The sequence below is a fragment of the Pantherophis guttatus genome, chromosome 8, assembly GCF_059756535.1.
Source record: "Pantherophis guttatus breed Tessera chromosome 8, ASM5975653v1, whole genome shotgun sequence".
In the NCBI taxonomy this organism is placed as follows: Eukaryota; Metazoa; Chordata; class Lepidosauria; order Squamata; family Colubridae; genus Pantherophis; species Pantherophis guttatus.
Genome location: NC_142070.1, coordinates 24167501 through 24181532, shown reverse-complemented (window position 1 = coordinate 24181532; position 14032 = coordinate 24167501). Strand labels below are relative to the sequence as shown.

Genomic DNA, 14032 nt, shown 5'->3' with positions numbered 1-14032 from the left:
GCCATATCCATCATCGGACATTGGTGAACATGTTGGCGATCCTATTTTTATCAACAGCCTCATGAAAAAGTGATGCTCAGTTCTGACCAAACTAGTCCCTTTGATTTTGAACCCATGATGTTCTTCTTCTGCCTGGACCTCGTTTGCCTTCAAATCTTTCCCTGGAAGATTAAATGAAATATGCCGTATTTTTATGGGTGTCGCATCACATGTCCAAAATATTCTAACTTTTGCTTTTTTATGATTTTGATGATTTCCCTTGGCTTTCTCAGGTGTCTTATCACTTCCCCATTTCTGATTTTGTCAACCCAGCTTATACGTAACAGCCGGCTGTAAATCCACACTTCAAATGCTTCTAGTCTCTTCAAGTGGCTTTCTGTTAGAGTCTAACTCTCTACTCCGTAGAGCAGGATAGAAAACATGTAACATCTGACAAGCCTGATTTTCAACCTTAAACTTAAGTCGTGACTGCAGAAGACCTTTTTCATTTTGAAGAATGCTGTTCGAGCTTTCTCTATCCTTGTTTTTACTTCAGTGGTCATGTTCCAGCTTTCATGTAAATTAGAACCGAGGTACATGAACCTTTCAACTTTTTCTAGTGGTATTCCTTCTGAAGTTATTGATGGTAAATTAATAGGTTGTTTGCTAATGATTTTGAGATGTTAAGCTTCAAGCTGTATTTTTCAGATATTTCTGTGACTCTGTTAATGAGGAGCTGAAGGTCTTCATGCTTACTGGTAAGCAGAAGTGTATTATTTATTTATTTATTTATTTATTTATTTATTTATTTATTTATTTATTTATTTTGTCGAACATGTATGAGAAAACAGGTATAAGTATAAACATAGACATGAACACAGGAAATGAGTATGAATAAATGGGGACAGTAAGACAGGGATGGTAGGCACGTTGGTGTGCTTATGCACGCCCCCTTACAGACCTCTTAGGAATGGGGTGAGGTCCACGGTAGACAGTTTAAGGTTAAAGTTTTGGGGGTTTGAGGATGTAACAACAGAGTCTGGTAGTGCATTCCAGGCATTGACCACTTTGTTGCTGAAGTCGTATTTTCTGCAATCAAGTTAGGAGCTGTTTGCCTTGAGTTTGTATTGATTGTTTGCCCGTGTATTAATGTGGTTGAAGCTGAACTAGTCATTGACAGGTAGGACATTGTAGCAGACAATTTTGTGTACTGCGCTTAGGTCAGACCATAGTCGGCATAATTCTAAGTTGTCCAAGCCCAAAATTTCGAGCCTGGTGGCATAAGGTATTCTATTGTGAGCAGAGGAGTGGAGTACTCTTCTCGTGAAATACCTCTGGACTTGCTCAATTGTATTAATCTCCAATATACAGTGTGGATTCCAGGCAGATGATCTGTATTCAAGAATTGGTCTGGCAAAGGTTTTGTATGCCCTAGTTAATAATTCGATGTTACCGGAGAAGAAGCTTCACAAAATTAGGTTAACAACTCTTAATGCCTTTTTGGCAATACTTTTACAGTTCCAGCTTTAGTTGTCCAGAAGTTCTGAAGATCTTTTTGGAATGAATGGAATGGATTAGGAAAGTCTTTTCAATGTAGCTCAACTCAAAGCTACTTTATTTTTTTTTTCCTTATAAAGAGAGACTCTAAAAAAAAGTGTATCAATTTGTGCAATGCTAATGAAATCAAGTTGTGTGTCTCCACTGGGCAACTGATACTATCACAGTGCTGACTGAGTACCTTGGAGCTGTGGGGAGGAACTGACTTCAACTCAAGATGGAGTGGCCTTGATTTTTTGGCTGTCAGGACTTTGGGGATATTCCATCTTTGACTCTGGATGAGCAATTTGTGGGTCCTCCTGGATTTATGGCTTCTGCTGAATGAACAGGTGGTAGCAATGGCTAAAAGGGGTCTTTGGATATCTGTCTTGTGCACCAACTGTGTCTTTTCCTAGACTGGGAATCCTTGTGTAAGCTGGACTGATATCCAGTTTCCTTCCAGATACAATTCAAGGAGCTGGGCATCATCTGTAAAGTCCTATGTTGCTACCAGCAATGGGATTACTTTTCTTCAGTGTGTCTGTCCATCCCACAAGAGCAGAGTAAGAGTAAGCAGCCTCTGGGTCCCTTCCTTAAACATTGCTATCTAGTGGGTCCTTTGACAGGTGTCTTCTCCATTGAAGCTCTGCTCTATGGAAAACCCTCCCTCAAGAGATCTGAGGGGCCCCTACCCTCTTAGCCTTCAGGAGAGCACGTAAGACCTCGCTCTTCCCTCAAATGTTTGGATAGGTTGAAGTTAAGGCAATATGAGAATGTAGTGGGGTTTGTTGTTAATTGTTTTTGTTTTGTTTTTGTTGAAGTATATATTACTTTATTCTGGGACTGTAAGCCGCCCAGATTTTGTTTTTAAGATGGGAGCTATACAAATGTTTTAAATAAAGAAATAAATCACATCTGCTAATATAATTCCATCCATTGCATATATTTTACGTTTTCCTTTTAATCTGATATGACCTTTCGTTCTTGTATTTCAATGAGTTTTGAGTCCAGTGTTTCTTTTTCATAACAACAAATGTTCCAGATTTCCTTTGTGTAACTTAGTCCTAAGTGAGAATATTTATATATATGTGATATTATTCCTTTAGCACTGATAGCATCGAAACTCTTTTGATCATGGAAACGTCTCTCTCAAGCCCCACAGTTGTTGTAAGTGTGATGCATCAACATATATGCAATCTATGACAGGTGTTCTAAATCCTAAAGCCATATAGTCACGTCCTAATTTTCTCTATAGGTTTTCTGATAGGAGGAGAAAACAGAATTTTTTTATCTGAGTATCTTTACTCAAATGCATCATAGTTTAAGAATATTCTTGGCTAGATATGTGCCTACAGAGTTAAGGACTTCTTTAAAAATATTGGAAAGATTGACTGGTTTTTTTTGTTTTGTTTTTTTGCTATTTTCAGAAGTTTCATTTCTATGGAGTATTAAAAGGCATTGGCACTGTATACCGAAATAAGGTGGGAAAGATATTGACTTTGTCCCTTTTGTTTGGCACAGAGAAGAAATTTCCTAGGTAAGCTTAAAAAATAAGAGCTGATGCCAAGCAATATAATCTTTTGTGATGAAGGTCCTTTTTTAGATCCAGAGTTTCTATTGATTGCAAAACAGTTGGACATTTTCACCCAATAGGGCTGTTTTGTATTAATTCTTGAAACTTGGACAGACTTTGCAACTTTTAATAGGCACACGAATATCGTAACCAAATAAAGACAAAGACACCAAAACACAAAATGACCATATATGAGGCCAAAGAAAAATGGAGCTATCAAGGACCAGACTGTAGCAAATTAGATATAGTGATGCCAATTTATGTCAATAATCACAGAGAGTTCTCAGAATCAACAAGGCAGAAAGATTTAAGGCATGACAAATTCAACACAACAAAGTAAAGGCAAAAGTAATATTTTTTTCCTTCCAGCAACAAAAAAAACTAGATTATTCTTAAAACAAAAAACATGATTCCTAAATATAATGTTAACACAAAGAGGGAGATGTAAATTTGTTAGCAGGCAGAACTCTGAGAGCTTCTGAAGCATTGAGGGCACACTTTACAAAGTGGAACTGCAACCAAAAAGTAAGGAAAGTTTACATTTTCATTTAAAGACCCAATATTATATTAAATTTCATGTGGTCATTCTCGCTCTCTCTCCTCTCTCTCTCTCCCTCCCTCCCTCTCTCACTTCATCTCTTTCTTTCAAAACAGTTTTTTGTATATTTGTAACTTTTAGAGATTAAAACTCAAACTTATTTTTCAAATGTTAAAACTAAGATAGGAAGCAAAGCATTAAATTGCTCTTGCAAAGCATAGAAATTACAGTGGAACAGTAGATTTAGGGAGGGAAAGTAATGGTACATACATTGGCAACAGCTTAGAATCTTCACCATTGTTCATTACTTTATTAATGCATATTGGTATGTCCTGTTCCAACTATATATAAATTATTGGTATGACAGTCATATGTAACTTATAAATTGAAACACTCTTATAAAAGAGATTCTCCTGCTTTGCTGCAAATCTTGAGATTTAGATAGTTTCCTATGAGAACTTATGAAATTTAAATCCTTAGGAAAGTACCCTCTAAGTTTCCTGGATAACATTTTTGGAAGAGGTTTGCAATGGTTTTGTCCCTAAGGCTTGAAGAGAGTGACTGATTCACGACCACTCAGCTGGCTTTCAAGCCTACAGTAAGCTAGAGCTGAGACTGCCATGTTCCTACTCTACCATCTTAATCTCTAGAGTCTAGACCAGGCATCCTCAAACTACAGCCCGCGGACCACATACGGCCTGCCAATGCAAAATATCCAGCCCGCAGAGTGGTGTGATTAAGCCCCGCCCCTCACCATGGGTCTTATCTTCCACCGAGCCAACTGGAAGGCCAGCTGAGGGCCAGCTGAGGGATGATCTTGCCGGTGCAGCCTTGAAAAGCAGCTCTGGGCTTGTAAACTACTGCTTTAAATTAAAAGTCTTTGAAAACAATTTAAACAGGAGCTTAGGAAGGAGAAAGGCAAAAAAATGGACTGTTAAATTGGCCACACCCACCCACTCACATGACCACCTAGCCACGCTCAGGGAGGCAGTCCGCCCCCCCCAACAGTCTGAGGGATTGTGAATCGGCCCCCTTCTTAGGGCAAGAGAAATTACTGGCCAAGGTCCCCCAGCTGGCTTCATATGTAAGGCAGGACCAGAATTTTGGTCTCCTGGTTTCTAGCCAGATGCCTTAACCACTACAGCAAACTGACTCTCAAATTCATGTTACAGTGAGTTTTTTTTAAAAAAAAACCTAACTCTTGTCAAATGCAATGAAGCCATCAACATAGTTACTACTGAAAAATAATTGCATGTGCTCTGCAAAGCATGACAAAGGCTGAGCCTTGCCGTGATTATAAGTAATTAAAATAAAACTGACTGAAATATTTCCTGAGCCTTTTAAATCCATATGCAGGAAGAAAAGGCATCTTCTGTAAATGTCTGATCTGTCAAACACAGGACAATTCTGTGAGACAATGTTGGTCTGTCTTGGCAGAGGACTATTACTGCTTAATGACTTTGGAGTGGGAAGTAGCCTCTGTGGAGTAAAAGCGTAGCCTAGATTTGTCCCGTTCCTGAGGGGATATGCCATCAGCATTCAGGAAATGAATAGTCCAAATAAATGAGAATTCAACGGATGTTTGTTTTGTATGAAATTTTGAAAATAATAATCCCCATCCCTGTACCTCTAATGGCAATGAATGGATCTATTCAGCAGAAGTATGAAATCACAAAGGATCGTGCTTATGCTAAAGAAGTCTCAGTTCCTCTCTCTCTCTCCCCCCCCCCCATACTGCTAGCAAAACTGAGCAATGACAATTACAAGTGAAAAACAAACATATCTTGATATCCAGGATAGCTTGGAAACAGGGGGATTCTTTGCAGGGAAATCCCTTCCCTTCCCATAGGAGAAGGAGTGGCAGAGTCTGGGAGCAAGGTCAAAAGAGGGATTAGATTAATGTACTAAGTCCAACCCACCATGACGTCTGTTGACCCTTATCTGATTTTTAGCAGGTCTAACCTTAGTTGAGAATATTCCTGTGTTTAAGCATGAACAAGAATCTGTTTAATTGGAACTTCACGTGTGATCCTGATCTTTTGTGCCTGACACTCCCTTCCCTTCCCTTCCTTTCCCTTCCCTTCCCTTTCCTTCCTCTGTCATCTAACCACGAGTAGTAAAATAGTAACGAACATTCATACAATGCTTACATGCACAAGGCATAAACACTATTAAATATCTTAAAACCTGATTAAAGATATCCCATTGTTGCTTGATCCCAGGTATGTACATGGATTCCCTCAATTTCAAATATGAAAATTGCCAGAAGTCATTAGTATATAAATACCATAATCAATTGATTATGACATTTAATACCAATGAATAAATAAACAGTCTGAATCAATAAATAAATCAGTCCAGTCATAGTCTGAAGGAAGAAGTGAATAAGGTTTGGATGTGCTTGTTCCAGTGGGGACATAGGCAGTGTATAATGTAAGTAAATAAATAAGTGAGTGAGTGAGTGAGTGAGTGAGTGAGTGAGTGAATAAATGAATGAAATCTCCAAAGACTGTCTATTGTCCTCTCCTTATTCCCTAGGATCATGTTACCAGATCCTTGATTTGAATAGACATTCTGAGAATGTTCAGGTCAATGCATTTGATTATCTCCCAATCATTATTAGTGCATGACTGACTCTACATGGCCCATTAGACCCCTTTCTTTGGCCTTTTTAATTGCTGCTAACCATAACTGTTGAAAATTAATGTAAGATGGAAACAGAAAACTATAATTAAATTAAGTATATCATTGGTTTTTTAAAAAACAATACAAGAAAATTCCTAATATTTCTTCTGAAATCCCTGATCAACCCATATGTCAAATGTGCCTCCATGCATTTTGTGGCTCTGAGCCCTCAAAATAATTAAATATAGTGCTTGGATGCTGCCAACCCTTACCAATGATAGGGTGGAGCTGTGTGTACTTGCCACTTCCATGGATGAGATTAGAGAATACATTTTTTCATTGAACGTCTGGCTGAAATCCAACAGATTAAATACTATGCAATTTTTTGAAGTGCAATGTTTGAAGTGAGGTGAGCTGTCATTAGTTTTGGTTTCTGGTTTTAGGGTACTTTGGTGAGTTACGACCCTGAGTGTATTAACCCATAACCACAGACCTGCGGTCATAGTGACCACAACAGTTTTCCAAAATGTTCGGAACACCCCTATTTTTAGAAATGGACCATTCTGGTTGCGAATAGCTTTTGTTTTCCTACCAATAAGAGTGTATGCAGCATCACACTTGTGTCAGTTATTTGGTTTTTTCTGTAGCGGCATTTGAATTTGAGTTTCTGTCATTTTGACCGCAGATCTTTGTTAACGTGGGTTTTTTTATAATGCCGGGGCCAGGTTTTCCACCAAAAAGAGTACGATTTGGTGATCCAAACTTCGAAGAAACTGTTCTAAAATAGTGTGGAGAAGCAGAGTGTGATCTGAGTGAAGTGGAATCGGATTGTGATGAAAATTGTGATGAGGAACCTGCTGCCGCCGATTCTGACATGAGAGATGATGAAGCTCCCAATAAAATTGATGACCAGGTACAATTTACCTTGTGCAATAATTTATATGGCAAGAACAAATTCAAATGGTCTTCTGAACCATTTGGAAGCAATAGATCCAGAACCACTAGTCACAATATTGTTGTGCAATTACCTGGACTACGGCCAGCAGCTAGAAATCTGGGAAATTCATCTATTTCCCCAGAGATTTGGAAATTATTATTTTCTAAAGAAATTATTAGCACCATCATTCAGTGGACCAATGTAAAAATTAGAGAAGAAAGATTGAAGTTCATGGATGGAGAAACAAAAAGTGACCTGCGCGATGTAGATTTGATAGAGATCAATACATTTTTGGTTTACTGCTCTATACATCAAGTTTTAGATCCAACCATGAAAACATTGAATATCTTTTTGTTACTGAGATCATTATGACCTCATGTCTGTAATAGCGTATCCGAAATAGTAAGTCTGTGGTTAAGGGTTAAACATCTTTTCACTCTTATCCGCACTTGAAACTATGTTCAGTTTCAATTTCCTCTGAATTGAGTTTTTATCAGACATAGAATGTAAGGCAAATGAAGGGACATCCATAAAACAACAGATAAATAGAATGAAAAATCTATGTGATCACTATGAGTCAACATTGACTCGATGACACATAATCAATCAATCAATCAATCAGAATCAATCAAATCAAAGGTTATAAGATAAAAGACTTAGAAGAAAACACTCATGAAATCCTATAGAGTGGCTGCAACTTTATTTCTGCAACATGGGGGTCAGATAAACAACAGCGTCAAGTAGCTCATTCTGTCTATAATTGAACTTGTCATGTTCACTAAGCTAACATATTGGTAAACAATTCCTCCACATGGTTTCTGTGATAGGCACAACTCCTTAAGTACAGAAGAGAATTTTATTTACCCCGTTTAGTGAAATACCACAGAAATACTGGACGTTTCAACAAACAGACCATTGTTTCTGTAAATTAATTCTATATCCCCAAGAATACAGTCTCTGAAGAGATCCTACAGACATGTCCCTTACATGTGGTTTGGAAGGCAGCCAGAGTGGAGCATACAGAAGCCATATGTTTCCCTCTCAAAATGTCACCCTTCAGGTGCAGAGTACAAACAGTAACAAAATCATAATCTCCTTCCCACATGAAAGACGGAGGTGGGAAGGAATTAGGCAAAATGCCAGCTGCCTGCTGCTTAGGGAAATACCACATCACAACTTAAATTTTGAAGTTCATAAATAAATCCCAAAATGTTGACACTTCAGGGTGCTAGCAATAGAACCTAGTGGGCTCCCTCACTCTTTTTTAACGCTATAATTAATGTATTCAGCAACAGGACTAATGACTAAGAATATTCCTTAAGGCCTTGCTCATGGATTTCTGTCAAGACGGTAAGTGCAATTAGTGCCTAAGAGAATATATTTGTTATCTCATGAGTTATTAATCCAGCTCCCTCATTTGATTGCAAACCAACCTGATTGAGGTCTGTGGTTCAGCTATACCATCTAGGCTGCAAGAAAAGCTTATGTTAGAATAATTAGCTGATCTTAAAAGTCAGTCAGAACTGTATAAAGGCTTGATCCTAAAATTCCACCTTCAGTTTGTTCAATGTCTCACTATCTCCTGGTTTTATAATTTGATCTTAACTGGCTTCTTACACTTTGGGGTTACCCACTTCTAATTCCTCTAATCCTTGTTACCTATTGTAGTACCTTAGTGTTGCATGTCAATATCCTGCCTCTAGCTTGCTTAAACAAACAAAATGCTTGGGAATACTTACCTCTTACCTTACAGTCTTCACCATACTTCAAGCCATCAATTAATCCACATCATTAAAAAAAAAAGTAACTAAATGCAAAAAAGAAAGAAAGAAAAAATACAGAAAAAAATTAAAATAGAGATAGAATAAAAGCATCTGAAGATATTAAATCTCAAAGTTAAATTAATACTTATGATTGCTTCTTATCGAAAGGGAACTATATATATATTTATATATATATATAAATTAATGTTTATATATATATATATATATATATATATATATATATATATATATATATATATATAAAACATTAATTTTATTACAATTCCAACATAGGTAGAAAAAGGTTATTCCTAAAGGATTATTTCTTGTTGAAAATGATGTAACCCAAAAATCTACTGAAATTTTTTGTTCAACCTCTTCTTTTTTTTATTAAGTGAAACATCTAGGCCACAAAAGGAAAATAAATATATTCATGTTTATAGGATTTGAGGACAAATTTAAAAAGAAAACCAAACAAAAAAGATTTCAAAAAATCGTAAAAAGGGCATTCTGGTAGCCTCCCTCTATTTTTTCCCCCTCACTTCTTTGTTCTAGGCACTAATTGCTACCTGAATATTTTTATAGACATTAATACAAATTTCTGTTTTGTTTTGGTTATAACAGTTTCTTTTTTTTCCTTCAGAAACCATATTGTAAGTTTTTCAGCTTGCCTTGTTATGTGATATGTTGTCTATACTATAAGGGAGTCCGTCCTGCTTGAATTTGATCAGACTTTGGTGACTGTTTATGGCCAGTTTTTCCATGGCCACATACCCTTCATTTCAGTCTCCCAATGGGTCAACTTTTGAGAGTCCCACATTGACATGTTTAATATAATAATCACTCCACTTTTTCTTTGTCTGATTAAGGCATTTATCAAGTTGCTGCCCATATTATGGAACAAACTGCTACTGAAGCTAAAGCAAATGTCTTTCTTAGCATCTGAAAACAAATAAATGACAAGAATTAAAAATGATTTACAGCTGTTGCTGCTGCTGAAAACACGGATGCCTTTGAACATTAGCAACAGATTAGAAGAGGCTCCTGGCCTTATGAAGCTAACTGTCTATAACACCTCAACAGGGCTTCTCTCTCTCTCTCTCCTTCCCTCCCTCCCTCCCCCCTCTCCCTCCCTCCCTCCTTCCCCCCCTCTCTCTTCTTTTGTCTTTTGTGTTATCTCTTCTCTTTGCCCCATCTCAATACATTTTTATTCCCTCTTTTTATTTTGCTTCCATGTTCAGTCCTTCTCCTCCTCTTCATCTTTGCCTGATGCTGGTATATACCATGATTTAATAGTTCACTCAACTCAAGGCCAGAATTAAAAGAAAGAGTACTTACTTCTTCTGATTTCCAGCAAATATATTTTTTAAAAATTACATCTTAGATTTTTTTTCTTTTCCTTGTGTTGTTTTCTTAGGCATTTTGTGAGTTCAGTTATATGTTTTGTGGGATTCAAATTTTGTTTCCAATTATATTTTAATTTATATTGTTTTAATATGTTGTCTGTTTGGTGTAGTAGCTTAGTGTAAAGAGCCAGTTTGGTGCAGTGGTTAAGGCACCAGACTAGAAACTGGAAAAGTGTGAGTTCTAGTCCTGCCTTAGGCACACAACCAGCTGGTTGGCCTTGGGCCACACTTTTTCTCTCAGTCCTAGGAAAGAAACAGTGGCAAGCCGCTTCTGAAATGCTGCCGAAAAAACTGCCCTGGAAGGGGCGCACACACACACACACACACACACACACACACACACACACACACACACAGCATTCAATATATGCTGTAGATAAAAGCACAACAAAACTGAACAAATACTTCCTGTGATTTAAGCCGTACAATTCAACCTAAAATTGATTTAATTTTTTATTTCCTAAGTGACTAATTTTCTATTTGTCTCAATAAATTTTCCCTTTGTTTCATTTTTAGCCCATTTTGCTAGTCTATCAAGTTGTGTTTTAATTTCATTTCTGTCTTCTAAGATACTAACTGCCTCATTCAATTTTTCATCAAATGAAAATTGTATAAATATTTGTTTCGACTTTTCATTCAACAGAGTACTGTAGGATCCTAGCCATCTTGAGCACCATTTCTTTATGGAAGGAATGATGGAATACACACATACTAATACATCGTTTTTATAGTAATAACCCATAAACATTTTATTATTTCTCATTTCTCACATTTATATACTTCCAGAATTCAAGGGTTCTTAGGAGTTTACATCTATAAAAATGGGTTAATCTTAAGGCCACCTTAAAGTGGAGCAATCAGAAACTAATTTGAAAACTATATCATTATATCAAATGACAGCTTTTATAGTCTAAAAATCATCTGCCCTTTGTAGTAATAAGATGAAGCTCTCTGCCATGCTAAACATATTATTATTATACTCATCACAACTTGTTACTAAGCCTTGCTCAAACAGTAGATTTTGCACGCAGGAAATGAAGATTTGAAAGATAAGGCATTAGGAGAGAATCAATAAAGCCTTCTCTTTTACATATCCCCGAAGTCTAATTAACTTCAAAGTGCTTAATATGAATATAATTAAAAAGAAGAATAAACAGAAAAAGGGGATGGGAGAGATTTGATTTAATATCATTACTAAAATGATAGTGCTTAGGTGTGCAGCTAACCATATGAAATTATGTCATCAAGTTAATGCAACTTCATAAATAAACAGTATGGTGGTCTTATCCTTGCTAAAGCTGTCTTGTTAAAGCAGCCTGAAAGGGGTGTCATATGAGGGGGTCCTATCTGTGGTTAATTCTTTTCTGAATGAGAGGATTGTTCCATTAACACTCAGCCATTGCTATACCTCACTTTCCTGGACAATTTTCCTCCTCGAAGTTGGTTGAGACAGTATCTAATCTCCAGGAAGTTGAGACAGAGGTTGTGTAGGAGCTTCAGGTGGCCTTGGAAAAGGTGGATTATCTTGATCCTTTTCAGTCAAGATTCAAGTCCATGTAGGGGAAGGAAACTGGATTAGTTGCGCTTGTATATTATCTCTGGTAAGGGCCGGATGGAGACTGTTCATCCAGCCTTGCTCTACTTGGCCTCTTGATGGCTTTCAATACTATCAACCCTGGTATCCTTCCGGATCATGGGATTGAGGATGGGTGACACAGTGTTAATTTATTTACTTCTTTTGTCCAGGATTGATTCCTATCAGTGATGCCTGGGGAAGAGAGGTCTCATCCTCAGCCTCTACTATGGGGGTGCTGCTGCAGGATTGCTCCTCTCCTATTTAACATCTACATGAAGCTGATGGGTGAGTTTATCCAGGGCCATGAGGTAAGGTATCATCAGTACACTGATGACATCCAATTAAAATTTCAAATTAAGGAAAGCTGTGAACATTGTATCCTGGTGCCTGTAGCTGTGAGGGTCTGAATGGGAAACAACAGGTGTCAGGTGAACCCTGGCAAAACCATCAGGCTTTTTGGGGACTGTCAGTTCTACAACTATACCATCTTTGGTGCTGGTTAGAATTGTGCAACTCTGGTGGAAATCTGGGGGCGAGGGGCAAGGGAGCTCCCGGATTTACAACTCCTGTTCAAAGTTTTTGTACAGCTTTGAGTTGTGTGTCAGTTGCACCCATTCCTAGATCGGGGAGGTCCTTCTCACAATCATTCATATCTTAGTCATCTCCTGATCAGACTAATGTAATACATTGCAAATGGGGTTGTCCTTGAAGAGCATCCAGAAGATTCAGCTAGTGCAGAAGGCAGTAGCATAGACAGTTATGTATGCTTCTAGAGCAGCAAATACTACACCAAGTTGCATTGGTTGCCAGTTTGATTCCAGGTCCAGTTTTAACTTTTTAAAGTCTTCCATGGAATGGGGTCAGGTTATCTGTGGAGGTGCCTCTCTCCAATTATATTTGTCCATTCCATTAGGTCTGGTTCACCTTACAATCAGGAGGCTGTGAGTTCAATCCTAGGTAGAGCCAGATATTTCTCTCTCTGGGCACAATGAGAATATATCTGCTAACAAAGCTCCACATTGGCGACAGAAAAGGCATCCGGCCATTAAAACGCTCTGCTAGCTCCATTCAGTTGTCCAGACTCCACCCCGCAAGGAATTATGGGATCATTAAATGATGATGCTGATGATGATTCTATTAGGTCTGGTAGAGAAGGCATGCAGTGGGTTTCATCTGCTAGGAACCTACACTTGGCAAGTCCCAGAGGGTGAGTCCTCTCTGCCATGGTGCCCTCCTTATGGAACATTTCCCCCTCTGAAGTTCCAGGGATGGTTCAGTCATTGTGGCTAAACCATTTGGTTTTACTTTTTTTTTTTTTAATGATGACTGTTTTATACTTTTAATAATGATAGTTTTTATGTATTTATTGTAGGTCACCCTGGGCAGTCATATAAATTTGATAGATGATAGATAAATGATAGATGATAGATAGATGGTAGAAAGATAGATAGATAGATAGATAGATAGATAGATAGATAGATAGATAGATAGATAGACAGACAGACAGACAGACAGACAGATAGACAGACTTAACATTTTAAACTTAAGAAATAAACAATAATTGAATGAAAAATCTAGTAGAGCACTGAGTAATCTGAAAGGAAAATTTGCTGCTAGATCATAGACTTGAAATAAAGTGGTGAAGATTTATGATTTCTGAATATGGAAACAATCATCTTGAGAAAACAATTACTCAGTGTGAAATGCAAAGAGTAAAGATGATACATTAAAAAAGAGAATGAATGTGAACATGATTTTTCAGATTAGGAAAAAGGGAAATTGAACTACTTCCAAATTCACTTTTGAGGAAATGTGATATGAAATGAACCTTGAACTTGGATACCTTGTCAAAAAGAAGACAAAATAAAATCATGATTCTCTCTCTTAAGAAATGAAAATAAATATATAGTGAGAACACTGTCATTATTATATTTTGTATATTTTTATATATGTTTAGTATACTTCTTATTTTTTGTATTGTAACTATATTGTAACATTATCGCATTATAATTTAACCTTTAAGCCTGTTTTCTTTCTTTTTTTTTTTTTTGCTTATTTTTGTAATCACTGGCAAAAGAGATGTTGCATACAATACGCCA

At 37.2% G+C, this 14032-nt stretch overlaps 1 long non-coding RNA gene across 1 annotated transcript in view; it reads right to left on the bottom strand.

Annotated features, from left to right (window-relative positions):
• Positions 1-14032, bottom strand: part of LOC117679934 (uncharacterized) — a 119154-nt gene that overhangs the window by 11456 nt on the left and 93666 nt on the right. The window contains exon 8 of the long non-coding RNA XR_004595488.3: positions 8928-8995. This is a non-coding gene — a long non-coding RNA (uncharacterized LOC117679934). The remainder of the gene's footprint in view (positions 1-8927; positions 8996-14032) is intronic.